Source organism: Lonchura striata, chromosome 2 (genome assembly GCF_046129695.1).
Source record: "Lonchura striata isolate bLonStr1 chromosome 2, bLonStr1.mat, whole genome shotgun sequence".
Taxonomy (NCBI): Eukaryota; Metazoa; Chordata; class Aves; order Passeriformes; family Estrildidae; genus Lonchura; species Lonchura striata.
In genome coordinates this window covers 111,235,403-111,252,670 of record NC_134604.1, presented here as the reverse complement: position 1 = coordinate 111,252,670, position 17,268 = coordinate 111,235,403, and the positions used below count along the sequence as shown (strand labels likewise).

The 17,268-nt window shown below is 40.3% G+C and overlaps 1 long non-coding RNA gene across 2 annotated transcripts in view; it reads left to right on the top strand.

The window, feature by feature from the left end:
- LOC116184550 (uncharacterized) overlaps positions 1–16,801 on the top strand; it is an 89,635-nt gene extending 72,834 nt beyond the window's left edge. For both annotated transcript variants that reach the window (XR_004149304.2, XR_013342097.1), the window contains one exon: positions 16,693–16,801. This is a non-coding gene — a long non-coding RNA (uncharacterized LOC116184550). The remainder of the gene's footprint in view (positions 1–16,692) is intronic.
- The last annotated feature ends 467 nt before the right edge of the window (positions 16,802–17,268 follow it).

Genomic DNA, 17,268 nt, shown 5'->3' with positions numbered 1-17,268 from the left:
ACATCTGGATGTATCAGTCAAGGAATATATTGTGAAAATAGTAACATTTTAAAATTAGATTAATCACCGAGAGAAATAATTCATGCCATGACATAAAACAGTTTAGGTGGTTTAGGAAGTGGCATCTATGTTGTAGCCAGCTGCAACTGGATCTTGTCTGTCTCTCAGTTGTGGAGTTTCTTTTCAATTGATACTGTCATTGAAATAGCTGAGACTCAACTCCAGATACCTTGACCTTTTTCTTCTTATTTTAATGCTGGCTGATTCTTCTGGATTTCCTACTCTCCTTATTAATTATACATTGAAAAAATAATGAAATATTATGAAGCACTGCCATGTCTGTGGAATCCAGCATATTGGATTTTTCGCCTGGAGTGTCAAGCTAGATTAATTATTCTGAAAACAGCAGGATTAATCCATTCATCACATACAGTGAAAAAGGCACTGTTAACATTCGGACTGAGTTATTCTTGGTCTTGAGAGGTGCAAATGGCAGAACTGGCATTTAGAGGGTATTTGTGCCTTTAAAAAACACACATTCCCCTGTTACCTTCTCCCTTTCTTGGGCCAGATTCTTGCTGCAGGGCTGGCAGTTACCATGGGGGCAGGAGGCAGCTCTGTGCAGGGCTGTGTAGGTGCAAATGTTTGGCAGAACCCTCCAGTGTTAGGTAGAGGGTGTAATTAACCTGTCATTTAACATTAAAACCAAAACAAAACATAACAAAAAGAAAAAAAAAGAAAAAGAAAAAGAATGACGGAAGTGATTTTGTTTTTCTGGTTGCCTTAGTTCCTGCTTTGCTAAGGTGAGATTGCCAAGAACTATTACATGGTTTTTGAAAGCTAATTGGAGGTCAGACAGTGAATCAAAATCAAGTCTTGATTTTTGTCGAGTGTGAGCTGCAGCTGAAGAATCTGATTTAGGAAGAGGGTGAGCATCCATGCTGGCATCCTGCCCTCACTGCTGCTTCCAGCTGCCAGCATCTTCTGTGCTGGCCTCCACGTTCCTCTGCTTCCTCTGAACTGATGAAGCTCAGGGGCAGGATTCTTTCAGCTCAAACCCCTCATGTTCAAAAAACTTATTCTATTTTGGTACAGGGAAAGGAAAAGAAAGTTAGATCTCTGGAATGTGCCCTCATTAAAAAGAGGCAGGTAACTGGCTGGATGCATGACTGGAACTCATCTCAGCTCATGCACTTGCAACTGAAACAACTCAACCTTCCAGAAGTCTCTAAATGGATTGCTTTCAGTCGGAACAGTACACAGACATTATAAAACCTGCAATTACTTTTACTGTAGGGCCATAAAATATAGATCTGTTAAAGTCTGGGTGCAGAACACACGGACATCCTACAGTTCCGACCAGCCCAGATGAAAGTCTATTATCAATGATGAAAACAAGGTACTAGAAAATCCATTAGAGCTATTTGTTCCCACTTGCAATGATAGTCTCTGTAACCACATTAAATCAAAGCATCTCTGGGACTTCATTACAAATTTTTTATCGATACCATAAGCTGATATAAATAACAGTGTAAGAAAATCTGGGAGAAGAAATTACATTGCATTGTATGATTTAGGGATTTGTGATCAATTATTTAGCATTTCTAGCAGAGATGCACTTAATGTTTTCATTGGAATGGGACTCTCTAGTGCTGGGGACCGTGTGCATATTGAGGGAACAAAAGTCGCTGGCCCAGAGTGCTCTGACCATTGAAATTGGGTTAAGGACATAAGAGTGTAAAATGAGAGATACCACCACTGCTCTGGGATTGAAACTACATTCATATCCAGTGAGAAATGAAAAGACATATTTGGTTTTGAACTCTAAGAAACTGTAAAAACAGAGACCAACAGAAACCTGTGGTCACTGTGTGCAACAGCTCCTTCCCTGTGCTATCCCAAGCCTCTCCTCCTCTCACAGGGAGAAACAAGACTGGCTGGTATCTCTTCTGGAAATAATGATCAAGTATGGTTAATGAAAAGAAGAAAGAACTGCATGCTTTTGTGGCAAAAATTGAATCAAGACTTTCTACAGGGGCAAGTAGGACAAGGGATAATGACTTTCAACTGAAACAGAGTAGAGACTTAGATTAGATATTGGGAATAAATTCTTTACTCTGAGGGTGGTGAGACATTGGGACAGGCTCCCCAAGAGGTTGTGGGCTCCCCCTGGAAGTGTCCAAGGCCAGGCTGGATGAGGCTCTGAGCAACCTGGTTTAGTGGAAGGTGTCTCTGCACATGGCAGGGGGTTGGAATGAGACGATCTTTAAGGTTCATTCTAACCCAAACAATTCTAACATTCTCTGATTTTATAATTAAGATTATTGTTGTCTTTTTGACAAGAGTCAAAACCAGTCTTGTCCTTCCTGACCCATCAAGAGCTTTTCATTTTAGTTTGCAAATGAGCTCAAAATATAAAAAAGAGATATTAATCAAACATGCCAATAAAGTTCAAAGAAAGTAGCATGAATCCAAACCAGTGATTTCTTCCCCACAAAGATTGCCCACCCTCTCTGCAATATGTAATTATCATGAGGTGGTTATCAGTCCTGCATTAACTAGGCACAACAGTGTGAGTTAGAAATGTATCATCAATTTATCATCAACATTACTTTGTAATTTCTTTGCTTTTATTAGTCTATACAACCTCATCATACATAAATACGGGTATGCAACTTTGTGAAATTTTTTCAGAATGAAAAAGCCCACCTTGAAATAAATGATACAATTTCTACCATAAATATACAATTTGCATTTTAGAAATGCAAGATGCCTGCAACCCCAAATTATAAGAATTGTGACTAGATGAGAAATGTCTGTGTCAGTCACTGGTTCCAAAATAATCTTAAACAATAAATCTGAAACTCAGACTTGCATAATGCCACATTTGCAGGGACTGCCTGGGTGGGTGAAGTTCAGACAATGATGGCAAAAGCTCTAATTACCTAAAGGATGTGAAAATCCAGTTTTTACTCAAGGTGGCTTTAAAAATCTTGGACTGTTTATTCAGCATTATCACCTCCATGCATTTGTCCCTGTGAACTGGATGTGTCAGAGAAACATGTTCCTGTCCTGAAGGATGGTACTGCTGTAAGGAAGACAGAAATCCAGGAGTATTCTTTGGATGCACATAGGGGAGAATGGAGTGGTCTTCTGAAGGCCTCAAATGGCAGAGAATTCTTTGTCTCCCTCTAAGGGTAAAGCCCTGGAGACCTTCCCCAAGGTCTGGACAGTTGGAGTTGATGCCATGTGCAGGAGCAAACTCCCAGTACAAGCAGCAATGCTTGCTCCCAACCCCAGCCACAGCCTCCCTGTCAGTCGTGGGGGCTGCTTGGCTCCAAGGGAACTGCACCAGCTCATCCTTTACCTTCCTTTGGGTCTGAAATTTGATCTTTAATGAGTGTAATCATGGAAGCAGAGTGCTTTACATTACTGGCATTCATGAAGAAAGCAGAGGAGCCTCCAGGTGGGCATTGCAGGATTATGTCAATATTGCCCCTTTTTTTCTTCCACTTCACTGTACCAGAAAGGTGAATCTATCAATTATGTACCAAAAAGCTACAGATTAAATAAACACACAGCCTGCTGCCTCCCATCAGCCTCTCTCTGACCTGTTTGACTGAATGCCACATAGCAAAGCCAAAAAGCAGGAAAACTTCCTGTCCTCACAGCAGGGCCGTGATATAACCAATGTCCTTGTCTCTGGTGTCCATAAGAATAAAGCTCCTGAAAACATCCTTGAACATGGCTTCTGAATACATCAGAGTTACAGCTTTTATGTGTATATCTATTTATATCTACATATAAATATTTTTAAGAGGTGAAATTCCAATTAAACTTCCATTCTTTACACATAGAGTACATCCACTGGGCTCAGTAGGAGAGTAAAATCAGGTCCCAGATCATGAAAATGCTTCAGTCTGAGCTTTGAGGAGGTGACACGTACCAGAGACTTTAATTAGTCATGTCAGCAAAAGCTTTGCTGACTAAGGGCTTCCATAGCTCAGCTGGTCTGTAGGGCAGCATCCAAGCTGGATGCTATAGGATGTTGACCTCTCTTGAGAACCCTGTGCAGCAGCCAACCATCTGCAAAACATGCAGAGTAATCATAATAATTCCCTTGGCAGTCTGTTTCAGAGAGGAAAGGGAAAAGAAAGAGAGAGGAAAAGAAAAAAGGAAATTAATTTCAGTATTTCGGCGTTGAAATACTCCTGTGATTATTGTCTTCACGTTTTTTAGTTTGGGGCTATATATTAGAACATTTCTACTCTCAACACCAAATATTGTAGCAAGGCCTTCAGGGCTAAGACAAAAAAGAAAACTTGTTATACTAGTTTGGTATTCTGCCCCATCAACAAAGGTAGTTCTTGATTCTTAAGAGGAGATGTTTTTTATGCATTTTTACACAGAGGTAGTCAACATTATCTGTTAGTAGCCACAATAGCTTTCATATCTAATTGTAGGGGTGGCCAGCCTTCCTGACCATATAACAACATATTGTTCCCTCCATGAGCAACATAACAAAATCTCCAGATGCCTGACAGTCTGTTATCCCTAAATTTATAAGAAGAGGAAGGGGTTTTCCATGGAAGACCAGTTTACCCAGGAGAGGGCAGGAGAAGTGTCCCCATGTGGAGGCAAACCTGTGACAGAGCATGGGGCTGACTTTCAAATAAAGGTACTCTTAGCAGGTTCGTTTCTGAAATTTGTCACTTGTACAAATGGGGGAACAGAAAGCAAAATGAGACTATTTTTCATGTAGCACATGTAATAACCCTTTAAATACTTTGTGAGCCCTCTAGTGGTGCTGTCCTTGCCCTGGAAACCTCCGGGAGGCAGCTGGAGCAGGGCATCCCTTCGTGTGAGTACCAACACTGCTCTTAAGGGTGCAGCGTGCACATCTCCTTTTTTTTCTAATTAGCTTGTAAAACCGCAGTGGTGAGGGCTTTATTTCTGCTTCCCTTGATAAAAAAAAAAAAAAAAAAAAAATCTTCAAAACAAAGGTGTGTGGCTCCTACATCTCGGGCAGCTGTGGTGTACAGCTAAGGCAGCATCATCCTTAATGTGTCTGCTGCAGGTCTGCTTTTCAGTATGCCACGGGTTAAACAGCATAGTAGGGATACAGCAAGAGTTCACCAGAGAGGAAAAATTTGGCTGGAAAATCCTAAACCCATTTCTAAAAGAGCTCATCTATGGGATTTCTGTGCTGTGAAAAGCATCACTCTGCTTTTATTCCAAACACAGTTTGGAGCGCTCCTTTATTTTTTTAGAATTGACTCATAAAGACTACGGGAGGGCAATTAGTGAAATAAACCTCTAATCCTCGGTGCAGTGCCTGCTATGGGACTGCTGTTTAACAGCCTCCTCGCTAATCAATTCTCTTCAGTCGGCTAAATGCCATAGATGCTATGTAAATAAATGCAAGTTTAAGAGGGTTCTACAGCCAGCAGTTACAGGTCTGTTCCTTCTCCTCCGCCATAAAACCAGCAGGCATGGTAACAGTTATCTACTCCACCTTGTAGGAACGACTTTCCTTGTTTGTTTGATTGCTGCAGCTTGGGAAAAGCAGAAGCAGGGAGCAGCAATAAACCTGCCTGTCCATCGTGGGCAGCACCTCAAACATCGGATACCTCGATGGCAGCCAAGGCAGGGAGCAAAGGTGCCTATTTTAGAGTCAAAACAATGCCCACAGTTTAGATGGCTATTTTATTTCTTCTAAATAAAATAATAATTTTAAATCAAATTATAAATTTAAAGCCCGACTCTTATAGTTACATCTTTCTGGATGTAATGGCTGCTCCTTGTCACCTTCTTCATGCATAACATTCCTCCAGAGAGGTTTTCCTTTACAAGTTGAGATGTTTTCCCTTACAAATTGAGATATGAGCGAAACATGTAATAAGTATAATTTGAAATGAGGCAGTGTGCAAAATCCCATCAAAGACAAATGAAACCTAACCCTGTTGAGGATGGGGGCAAACCCAGACCTTCTTTAATGGAACTAGAATTTCACCCTAGTGTGTCAGTGAGCAACACCTTTTAACTAACTTTTTTCTCTTTTAAAGAGGGTCAATGTTTTTTCATAAACCTGAAAAGATGTGTGTATTTGTCATTTCTCTTCTGTGCTGTCCTGAGGTAAGAGCAGTGATGCTCAGAAAGAGATAATTAAACCTTTAATATTTCCAAGACTACATCCCAGTATCCTCCAGCACAGAGTGTGAAAAAATGAAGACACGGGGAGATGGAATTACTTGCCTTGAATTATCCATCAGAACTTTAAATAAACCACAGCTCTTGTATGCTCATGGCATTGAGCAGACTTTTAAAACCAAGTAAATAAGACGATGCTGTGTCCTGCAAGTTTCACTGTATTACCTACATAACATTCTTGTCAGTCTTCATACTTACATTGAATAGCAAATCTAAATAAACAAAGCATTTTATTTGAGTTGAATAACAAATCTTGAATAAACAAAACATTTTATATGAGTATCTAGCATTTAAGAATTTTCAGAAGCTCCAAAGTTCCATTATCTTGACTTTGTAGGGAACTGCTCCCTTCTTTTTTTTTCCAGTGTGGATTTTTTAATAATTTCTGATAATGTTGTGATACATATCACTGGCAACTTCAAACACTCACTTTTTTACAGATAAATGATCTTAATTATACAAATTCCTTCTGCCTAGTGGGAACTTACTAATATAGAAACATCTTATACATTAATGCTAACTAATTTCCACATATATTATTTATCAATATTTTATAATCTAGCACAGGTGGTGAGCTTTTCACTGACTAAAATGGTGAATGAACTCAGGTAAATTATACTGACAGACCATATGCACCATGTGCGTGACTGCTGAAACCCAAGAATTTCACAAAGCAGAAAAAAGGATGCCATATTTTTTTTCTCTCCAAATGTTACCAGTTTTGGATCTCATTTCCTTCTGTGCACACAGAAACACAAAATATTCAGCAACTTCATTAGATAAATTTATTAAGGATAGACAACTGGACCTGTTGACATCCTGCAAGTGCAAAGCCATTCTGAAGTTATTAGTTTAACTAATAGGCAGTTAAATGATTTCAAAATATGATTAGAACAGGAAAGATTGCTTAAAGAGGAATATTTCTGAATTCAGTAACTGAAAAAGGTGGCAGCAAACCCTGTACATCCAGGTCAGTGCAAACTAGACTACAAAGAGCTGGTTATGCAAAAAATGGGAATTGAAAAGAACTCAGTGAGTCCTGGTGAAATTCCACAATAGCAAAATATACCAGTTTCTTTGCAGAATGTTTAAAAAAAGTTTGTTTCTTTACCTTTATTTGAATTTTAATTTTTAAATGAGATGTTTAGAAATGTTTTTTTTTTTCTTTCTTAAATTAGCAAGATCATATCAATTTAGGAAAAAGAGTTGGGGCTTTTCTTCTACCTTGCATCAGGCTGAAAAAATACACACTTAGTATAAAGTAGCTTTAAATTATGTAGCATAATTTCCTGCCAAAGGTTTGGGTCTGCTCTTACTAGGGCTAGTGGTTTGTCAGGATAAACCATACATGTTTTCATGGGGAAAATGCAAGGCAATCATCATGAGCATGTAGTATAAAACATGGGTAATTTTATTTAAATACAAATATTCTTTATTTTTTAAATACACATAGATATTATCTATTTTTAAATACACATATTGAAAAATAAAGGAGAACAACAATTTTGTTAACTATTTATCTTTACTTCAGTGGTAGCAATAGCAGAGTGGTGTTATTGCCCCCTCCTCATTTCTGCTGCTTTGGCTGTGCAGAGGGAATTGAGTTCCTGGTTCTGTGGGGTCAGGAGATTCTGAGCACACAGGTGACTTCTCTAGGGGCAGCCAGTCCACATCCAGTGGGTCACCCAACCAGCCTTCAGCCCTCTAACAGACAGCTCCAGGGATCTGTGATGGACAAGATGAAAATCATCACTATTACAGATTTCCACAGAGCAGCCTCGTGTGTAATTACAGAATCATCAAGGTTGGAAGAGACCTGTAAGATCATCCAGTCCCACTGTCAACCCAGTACCACCATAATCACCCCTAAACCATGTCCCCAGGTGCCACATCCAGATAGTTCTTGAACACTTCCAGAGACTCCACCAACTCCTTGGTCAATTTATTCCAATGCCTGATCAGTGTGACAGTGAATTTCTTTACTAGTATCTAATCTGAACATCTCTGGTGCAACTTCAGGCCATCCCCTCTTGTCCTTTCACTTGAGAGTGGCAGAGGAGGCAGACCCAGCTCACTTCAACTTCCTCTCAGGTAGTTGTAGATGCTTTGGGCTCCTTCCATGATCACAATTGAGATAAAGTAATCTGATATAACTGAGATAAGGTAATCTCACAACTGAGATAACATAACCACTTGCTCAGAGAAGTCTGTTTCTGTCCCTAATTAATCAATCAACCCTGATGAATGAATCTCCAGCAACTTAAATTTTTCTCTATGAATTTTGTCCCCCGCTGAGCCCCCTTCCATTCTAAGCATAGGTGGTACAGAACCAAAGGGGGTGTGTTTATACTAAGAGCAGCCCTGCCAAGTCAGTGCCCACCTTTCACTGAAAAGAAAGGTCCTGCTCCATCTCCCCTGCCCTTTCTCCCCAGCTGCAGGCACCCTTCTGCCTCCTCATACTGGCTTTGGAAATTGTGTGGCCTCAGGGCGAGCCCACTCACTTGACAGGTTGACATATCTGGCAGTAAATTGCTCTTGCACTTGCAGATTTATTTATCTGCGGTGTTGGATTTCCACCAGGTCAATTCTCTGCATTGATTTGCCCCAGGGCTACCTGATCACTAGAACCATCCCAAGGGAATGGTGCAGGAGAGTGTGGCTGGGGGAGGAGAGAGGGTGAGGGGCAGGTCTCCTCTCTCTTCCTTGGCAGGACTCAGCAAGATGTGAAACCATAACCAGAAGATGAAGCTCACTGGCAGCTTGATGTCCTGCCTGCTCCTGTGCCATGCTCCTGCCCTGTCCTTGCACCAGCCCCAGGAGCTGCAGGAGCTGCCTTTGACAAAACCCTGATGTTTCCTCACAGTTCTTGTTTCAGCTGCACTGGCAGAAATGCATTTCACTGCTGTGCAGGCAGGCAAGAGCCCACCCACACTGACAGGAGGGAGCAGGCAGGGCAGGGACATGGAACCACAGCGGATAGAGAGGATACAGATGGCTTGAGATACTTTGGAAGGACCTCTGAGATATCCAGAAGAAATCAGGAGCTCTAGCTGTGGGATTGGCATCCTTGAGAGCCCCTCTGAATGTGTTCACCGTGTCTCTCTTCCCACATCACTCAGCACATCTTTCTCCTCTTAAGAAACAAATGTCTCCTTATGGCAGGAGCTGTGGATGGATTTAAAACCACACGAAGCCAGCTGAAAACAAAATTCATGTGACAGCTATCACAAAACTGCAGCTCTAACAGTGATGCCTGCCTGGATGTCGGAACGGTGCTGGAAGAGAGTCGGGCTCAGAGCAGCAGCACTCATCAAACCCTGACATGATGGGAGGTATCCTTCCTGCTCACACAGGCATCCCAGGAGCCAGAACTGTCTTTCTGCATCTGCCTTATAAAAACTTGCTTCTTGAGCTACACGTATCAATTCTGCTTTCTCTCCTTCTGGATGACGAGCAAACGCGAGCTTTTGAGTTTTTCAAGCCACAGCTGTGAGATACCTTTGACAAGGAATCTGCAAACCCAAATCCCCCAATCTGATGAATATTCTCAAAACGAAGCACATTCAGGCTTCTGTGCACTGGATATCACACGGGCTTCCACAAGATGTGAGGGACTGGCAAAACAGAGTAGTGAGCTTAATTATGAAACAAAAAGAAACTATGAGAGCAACTATGTAGTAGCTAAGGGTACCCAAAACCCAGAAATTTACTCTGTCTTTCTGAGATATGAAGGACTGGCTGTTACAGGCCTGGTTTATCACTGTGTTAAACCAATTTTATGTTGGTGTAAAAACAGGATGATAGAGTTGTGCTGAATAAACCTAAGTACACAGCCCCTCTGTTCTGCCATGCACTCTCACAGATATAAAACCAGCTAATGATTGAGAAAATCAAAGAAAAACCTCTAAAAGCGAAATGGTAGAAATGTCAGGTGTGGGGGAAGAGAATCATTACACACTTGATCGATGCACTCCTACTGAAATGATTCGGCCTGAGGGGCAAGAGAAATTTATTGGGAAGATAACATGCAGCAAGAAAAAGGCCTTTTGCAAAGCAGCATTAAAATATCTTTCATGAGTAATTAAACCAGGCTGAAAGTTTCTTAAAGACTCTAGAGTTCAACATACACCTAGTGTGTTTGACCACCTCCATCTCACTGTGTTATTTAATGCTTGCAACACTTAGAACCCTGTTCTGTTGTTACTGAGCTTGTTGTACAGTTCTTTATTGGTTTAGGAGACACTTTGATTCACAGTGACTTATTCACAGCATAATTCTATTCAAGAGAAACAAGCATATAATTCTGTACAACAGCAGCACATTCTGAGTGGATAGTATGGCACACATTGCAAAATCTATATTCATCACAGAGCATGTGTTCATGCCATGAGAATTCATATTTCTTCTTCAAAACTGCACAAGTCTTTCTCAAGAGTAAAAGGCATTAGGAAGTGCACTTGAAAACACTCTGAAGTTCGGGAAATGCCAAGGAACCTCATTTCTAAGTGTCTATTTGCACAGGAACGTCAATATGCAGGATGACTGCTGGGCTAGAACAATGCAAGAAAAGAATTTGCAGAAAGGGGGCCAGCGTGGCTGGGATAAGCATATTGTGAGAAAAGTACCTTGCATGGTAGCAGAACTTTCAAATAATGGCTCCATTTCACTCTATCTATAATCACTAACTTTAGCTTTTTAAAATATTGCAAATGTATTCCGTATGAGATTGGTTCAAATAAATATTTGGCTTGCAATAAGTCAGTAGTAATCAGTGGCAATGGTACTTTTGCAGTAAATGTACATTAAGTTTATGAGTGACTACACAGTAAGACATAAAAATATGTATTTGGAATTTCCAAGTTTTATGGGTGTTCTCCAGAAAAAAACCCCAACCTTCTGAGAAGCTTATTTACCCAAGTAGACATCTATAAACAGTCATTTACTGTAAGAGAAAGCAAATTTGTGTTTGCCGTAATGTTTACTTTGATTAACTATAGCTGGTTTGCCATTTGATTGCTGCTAATGTTCTGTGGAACCATTTGTTTTCCTGCAGAGTTAAGGGCATTAAAGGAGGAGGTATTGCCTTTTTTTGGCATGAATAAATTTTAAAAGAATTCTTGTTTGAAAGAGTATTTAAAAAATCCTGAAGAAGCAGAGATTGCCCAGTCTCTTACCTGTCCACTTTAGGAGTGTACATGAGCAGACACCTGGGACAAGGACCTAATTAAGGAAGAAGGGAGAATATTTTTGTAAGGAGCACTCTGTTATTGGCAGCAAATCACTTGTCCCTCAGGACACACAGCACTTTCATTTCTACTGGCAAAACATGGAGGGAGCCTGTTCTAAGTTTACCTGCTATTTATTCTGAAAGGTTTTAATAAAGAATTAATTGTAGAAGGGTTTCCAAGGAACAACTTGAAAGTAAATATATCCCTGTCTAGGGAAAATAATAGCTCTGCTGCATAGTTCAGAATCTTTGGGATTAAGGATGTGGCTGGTGGAATTTTTGAAAAGTAGTGTAAATAAATACATCAAGATATGATCATTTGGAGGTTGTTTCTCATACCTGATCTTTCCCCTCCTTTTGTGTTATTTATTTTTCTCTGTTTTGCAGCCCTGTGCTGGTGCAGAGACCTGGGCTCTGGCTGCTGGGTCCCTTGTTGGTGTTCAGAGAGATGCTGTACCTGCCCTGGGTGGGGGTTTCACCACCCTACAGCACTCTGGTGATCTTTTTTTCCTTGCTTTCTGTGGAGGAGTCTGTTGACAATGAACTATTTTCCACCTGAAAAATGGAAGCAGTTTTGCTGTTCATCTTCCCCGCTGGAGGTTTTGCTGCAGCAGCTCTGGAGAGCTTGAGGAGCCCACTGGTCTCACACCACAGAGTCAGGGAAAGGCATGTGGGCTTGAAGAGCCTTTTGAGAGGCTCTTGAACCTGAACTTGGCTGCTTCTGTTGTGAATGAAAGCGAAGAGCAAATCACCCCTAACCAAGCTCATGTTGCAGTAAAGGGAATTTAAATCCTGAGCATTTTTGCTTCAAGGCCATACAGACACCTCCATTTGGTCACTGACTTGTTTTTTTATTCCAGCACCATTGTAGGAATGTAAATGAGGACCAACAAGGAACAAAATGGCTTCTATTCCTAAGTAGATGCTTAAGTTAAGGCCATCAGATGAAAGTTTTAATTATCATTGAGGTAATTGAATACTAACATGTTTTCCTTTGTTTCAGGCTGTAATTATCTCATTTTACACCTTCATGGTCACTGCTTGTTTTCATGGGGAGATTTTTGCAGTCCCTCACACTGATTTTAAAAACTTCTGAAATTACTAGTACCATAATTAGGAGTGAAATTAGGAACAGTTCTCCCTAATAATTTCAGATATGATGAGTAACTGAAATTTATATTGGCTTTTTATCACCACGAGTTTTACAAAAAGCAAACAAACAAAAAACACGTCAGCATCCCCACTCTTGTTTTTCACCCAGCCTGTCCCCTCCCCTCCTGGTTCTTGTGACCACACAAAGGCAAAGGTGTGGGCTGAGCATGTCTGTCTGTCTGTCTGTCAGCTTTTGCTGCATCTCTCCAGTGCAACACGGGGATGAACCACACTGGATCTCATCCCCTTATCCCTCCTCCTCCTCTGTGCCACATCCTCAAGCACAGCAGCTCACAAGGGTGTGAAAACTGAGCTGGCAGAGGACCCAGGGGATGGGAACCCACAACACTGAGTGTTGTGAAGCTACGAGGAGCCAACACAGAAAAGTTTGGCTCCAAATCCTCCTCCCAAGTGCGTCTGCTGGACAAAGGTCCATTGCAACCTCTCTTACCTCAAGATACTGCAGAAGTACTTTAAGAATTAAAAAATATTATGTTTTAAAAATATATATCTGGGGGAGTTGCAGGTTTGCTTTTTAGACACAATTGTCTAAAACTCCAGATGTTTCATGTTTAAATCACTTACCATGAACTCAGAGGTCTGATGTTCCACTAAGGCCAATCCCAAAGTTTAGAGGCTTAGGAACATCTAATAGATCATCCCTATGTTGTCACTCTGTCCTTTCAGTGATGATTCAGATTTTAAATTTCTCATTTTTATAATTTGTCTTTCAGTGTGTTTTTCATTAATGTTAAGGTAAAAATAAACCCCAGAAAGTTATTAAGTGTATGAATGTATCATTAATACAAGTGTTGAATGATTGCATAAGATAAGAGTGTTCTTTCTCCTCCCTTGCATTCCCATGGAATAAGAAACTGTAATATTCTTGAAAACCCTCCTTTGAAATGTTGCTTCACAACCATTGACTAGAAAGATCAGAACATTTCCTGAAATAATGTGGTTTGTATAAGGTCACAGTAGAGATCAGAGGGAAGAATTGCACCATGTCCCACTTAAAATATGTCTTTTAACCACTGAATTTGCTCTTCTGTAATTTTGACTATCCCTCCCAAATGAGCATAATCAAGATACCTCCACATATGTTATTGTGTGTGTATCTGTTTTTATATACATATCCATATATATAGCATATGCAAAGATTTTGGTCGTACCACATGCAACTGCAAAAGCAAAGTTACTTCAGAAAATGAACCAGTAACAAAATGCTGTAATTTTTCTTAGAGCGACAATGAAATGTGAATAAAGATTAGATTTATAAAAACAAAAATTAATCTGGAAAACTCTTCTGCAGTAAGAAGAACTGCTGTTCTTTATCACAGTGGTCAGACAGTCACCTGCAATGGAGCAGCTGTCCCTGACCACCACTGAGTTCTGTGTGCCCACCTCTCTGTACTCCTCTCATAATTGCTATCTTAAAGTTATAGGAAGGTAAATAAAATAAAGGGAATATCAGAATATCAGTTGTAACAGAGCACTGGAAACCAAAGAGCCACAATGTGTTGTCTGGCTGATGGTGCATCCAAAGTTCATCTGGAAGTTGAAAGGGGCTGCAGGAAGATATCAAATGCTCCTGAGAGATAACAATGTAAATCAGGATTTGTGGTAATTAAGGTATGTGTGGTGAAAACAGAGGCAGATCCCTGTTTAGATTAGTGAGTTGTGCCAGACATGATTGGTGCTGAAACTTCAAGAATTGATTGCCAAATTTGTTGTTATTCCCATTCCAGGCAGAGAGTTTGGAGAAGGAGAAGACTCATTAGCAGCAACTCTCTCAACACGTACCAATGTAATGATTAGTAAAACACCTGAAACATGCTGGGAGGCCCTCTGGAGAACTGGCTGCTTACATGGCCCTATAATTTTCTTTTACATTTTGTCTTTTACCTCCTGGTGTCCTAAAATTATATTTTCCACCTTCTTTTGCCCTAACCCCTGATTTCGGAGACTAAACTGAAACACATGACACATCCTTCAGTTCTCAGGGTCAGTAGGAATATTCACTTGCTGAGAGTTAATCACACACCAAAAAAACATTTTGAATGGCCATTTTAACCCTGCAACACCATGCCACGTACCAAAGAAAAATGCACTGGCAAGGATCAGTGTTATTCCCAGTGTTGTCTCCTCAGCTCTGTTTATGACACGAAACTTTGCTTTTAATTTATCATAGTTCCCTCCTGAAGTCTGGTGTTGTCAGGTAAAGCCAAACAGAACAGATGTTGTTATGACGATGCTTATTAACATTATTATTGATGTTTATAAATTAAATCCTGTTTAGGGGAGCAGTCACCTGACTGTTTTAGTTCCGTGGAACTGACAGGACCACTGATGTCCCCAAGCTTGATTAAAGGCTGTTTTAAATAGGAATGAACCTGAACATATGTTTAATTGCTTCACTAGAAGTATGGAAATTCTCATTCTCTTCATGGGACAAATCTTTGTTCCTTCCAGCCAGACCATGCAAGCATAAATCATTCTGAACAGCCAAAGAATCCTCTGCCTGCAAAAATTCCCAGATTGATCAAACTTAACACCTAATTACAGAGCTGGTGAACTTACACTGAAGGTGGTTTGAAAGGCTGCCTGGAACATCATGGGTTGAGATGCCTTTTGTTGGGAGCATTGTGCTGTGATGTGTAACGTGGGTAGATTCCTGTGGGATGTTGACAGTTTGTGGGAAATGCATGTAGGAGGAACTGGGTTATGAAGACCAGGAGGTTTAAATTTTTTTTTTTTTTTTTTACTCTCTTTCTCTCTCTCTCATTGTACTGCGTGTGGGCATGAAGATTTTTGGGGTTTGGTTTGTGTTGTTGGCTTTTTAAGGTATGAGGAAGGAAGAGGTTTTGGTTTTGGAAAAATCTGGCCACTACGTGCAGTGTGTCATGAGCCACTAGTTCCTGAAGGTTCGATACTGCACTGGTCCTACCTTCCCAAAAGGATGCTAGTTGATGATCCTGAAAGCTCTAATGTTCTGTTTTTTGGTTATGGCATTTATACTGAGTGCTAATAATTTGTTAAACTATGGATTTCTGTAATAAATTAATTAGCTCTGCAATGTTTTCTCCACTCTCTGCCTGCCAGTCTGCTGGGACTTGTTAGTTTTTTCCTAGTTACAAATAGCTCTCCGTATTATTATTTGCTTTTAAATAATTTGTCAGGCTAATATTTTTTTCCCTTTCACAGCAGAAGTCGATTTTCTCCTGTGTGTTATCCCAGCCTGAGGCACAGGGCAGGCATGATTTGGGTCTGCACTGGCAGTGAGGTTTCCACACACAAACATCCAGAGTTTAAAGTTCATTGGCTTGCAGCAATGCAATGATAGGGCCAGAAGCTTTGCTATTGGAAAAGGATGAATTTTGCCTTCATGAACAACTTAGGGCTAGTATCAACAGGGCATGAGATATCCAAAGTCTTAATGCCATTAGTTGTAGAAAAAACATTTCCATGGCACCCTCCCTCCCAGGCTTTCTGTTCCCCCTCCTGAATGGATGCTGGAATTGGTATGATATCAGAGCAGGATATGCTTAATCTAGAGATGGTGTTTACAACTTCTTGAAAAATATTTCTTGAGCCTCATTAATTTGCATATTCTAGTTTTCTTCATATGCATTAATTCCATTTTAATTTTGCTAGAACAAAGCATTTCAGAGAATAGTTTTGTATTGGTGTTGTGACAAAAAATACAGCCTTTTATCACTCCTTATGGATTTTTATTACGTAAGGTTTCCACCTTTTTGAATGAGAGAAACATTGAATAGGAGAACAGGATATTTCATTTGTATTAAACTCATCATATTGAAACCTCTAATATATTTCTTCTTATTTTGTCTTTAAATTAAATGGACCTAATCCTTTTTATCTTTTCATGTTGAAAATCCTTTATTCCTCTATTTATTTTAATTATTTTTATCTGAATCCCCTCTGCTGTTGTATTATCTCCTCCAAAAGCACTGACCAAAACTGAACACAGTGTCCCTGTTGGCAGTGCATTATTCATTTACCTATCACATTATGCTGTTTATAATGTTTTCCACCCTGTCTTACACCTCATAATACACAATTTGTCATTATTTTTCCCACAGATTCCACACTCTACAGAAGCTTTCCTGCAGAGCTGTCGTCAGGAGTGAACCAAGCCTTTTCCAGAGCGTAGCAGTTTAAAAGTCAATAAAGTGCCCTTGACTTTCCGAATTCTTCTTACTAATTGTCGATGCTTCTCACTTATCAGCATGTACTAGGCTGCCATTCACCTGGCATTGTTAGGGTTGTCACCATGTTTTTCTCCAATTTTATTCAATAATGTGTTCAATTCTGGGCTCCTCACAACAATAAATACTTTGAGGCTCTGGAGAGTGTCCAGAGAGGGGCAATAGAGCTGGGGAAGGGGATGGTGCACAGATATTATGATCAGCAGCTGAGGCAGCTGGGGGAGTTTAGCCTGGATAAAAGGAGGCTCAGGTGGGATCTTATCACTCTCTAAAACTCCCTGACAGGAGGTTTTGGGTAAATAGGTATTGGTCTCTTCTCCCAGGAAAAGAAATATAGGACAAGTGAAGAAAGCCTCCCTCAAGGGGAGGTTTAGATTGGGTATTAGGAAATATGTCTTCACAGGAACAACTGTCAAGCATTGAAATACACTGTCCAGAGAAGTGGTGGAG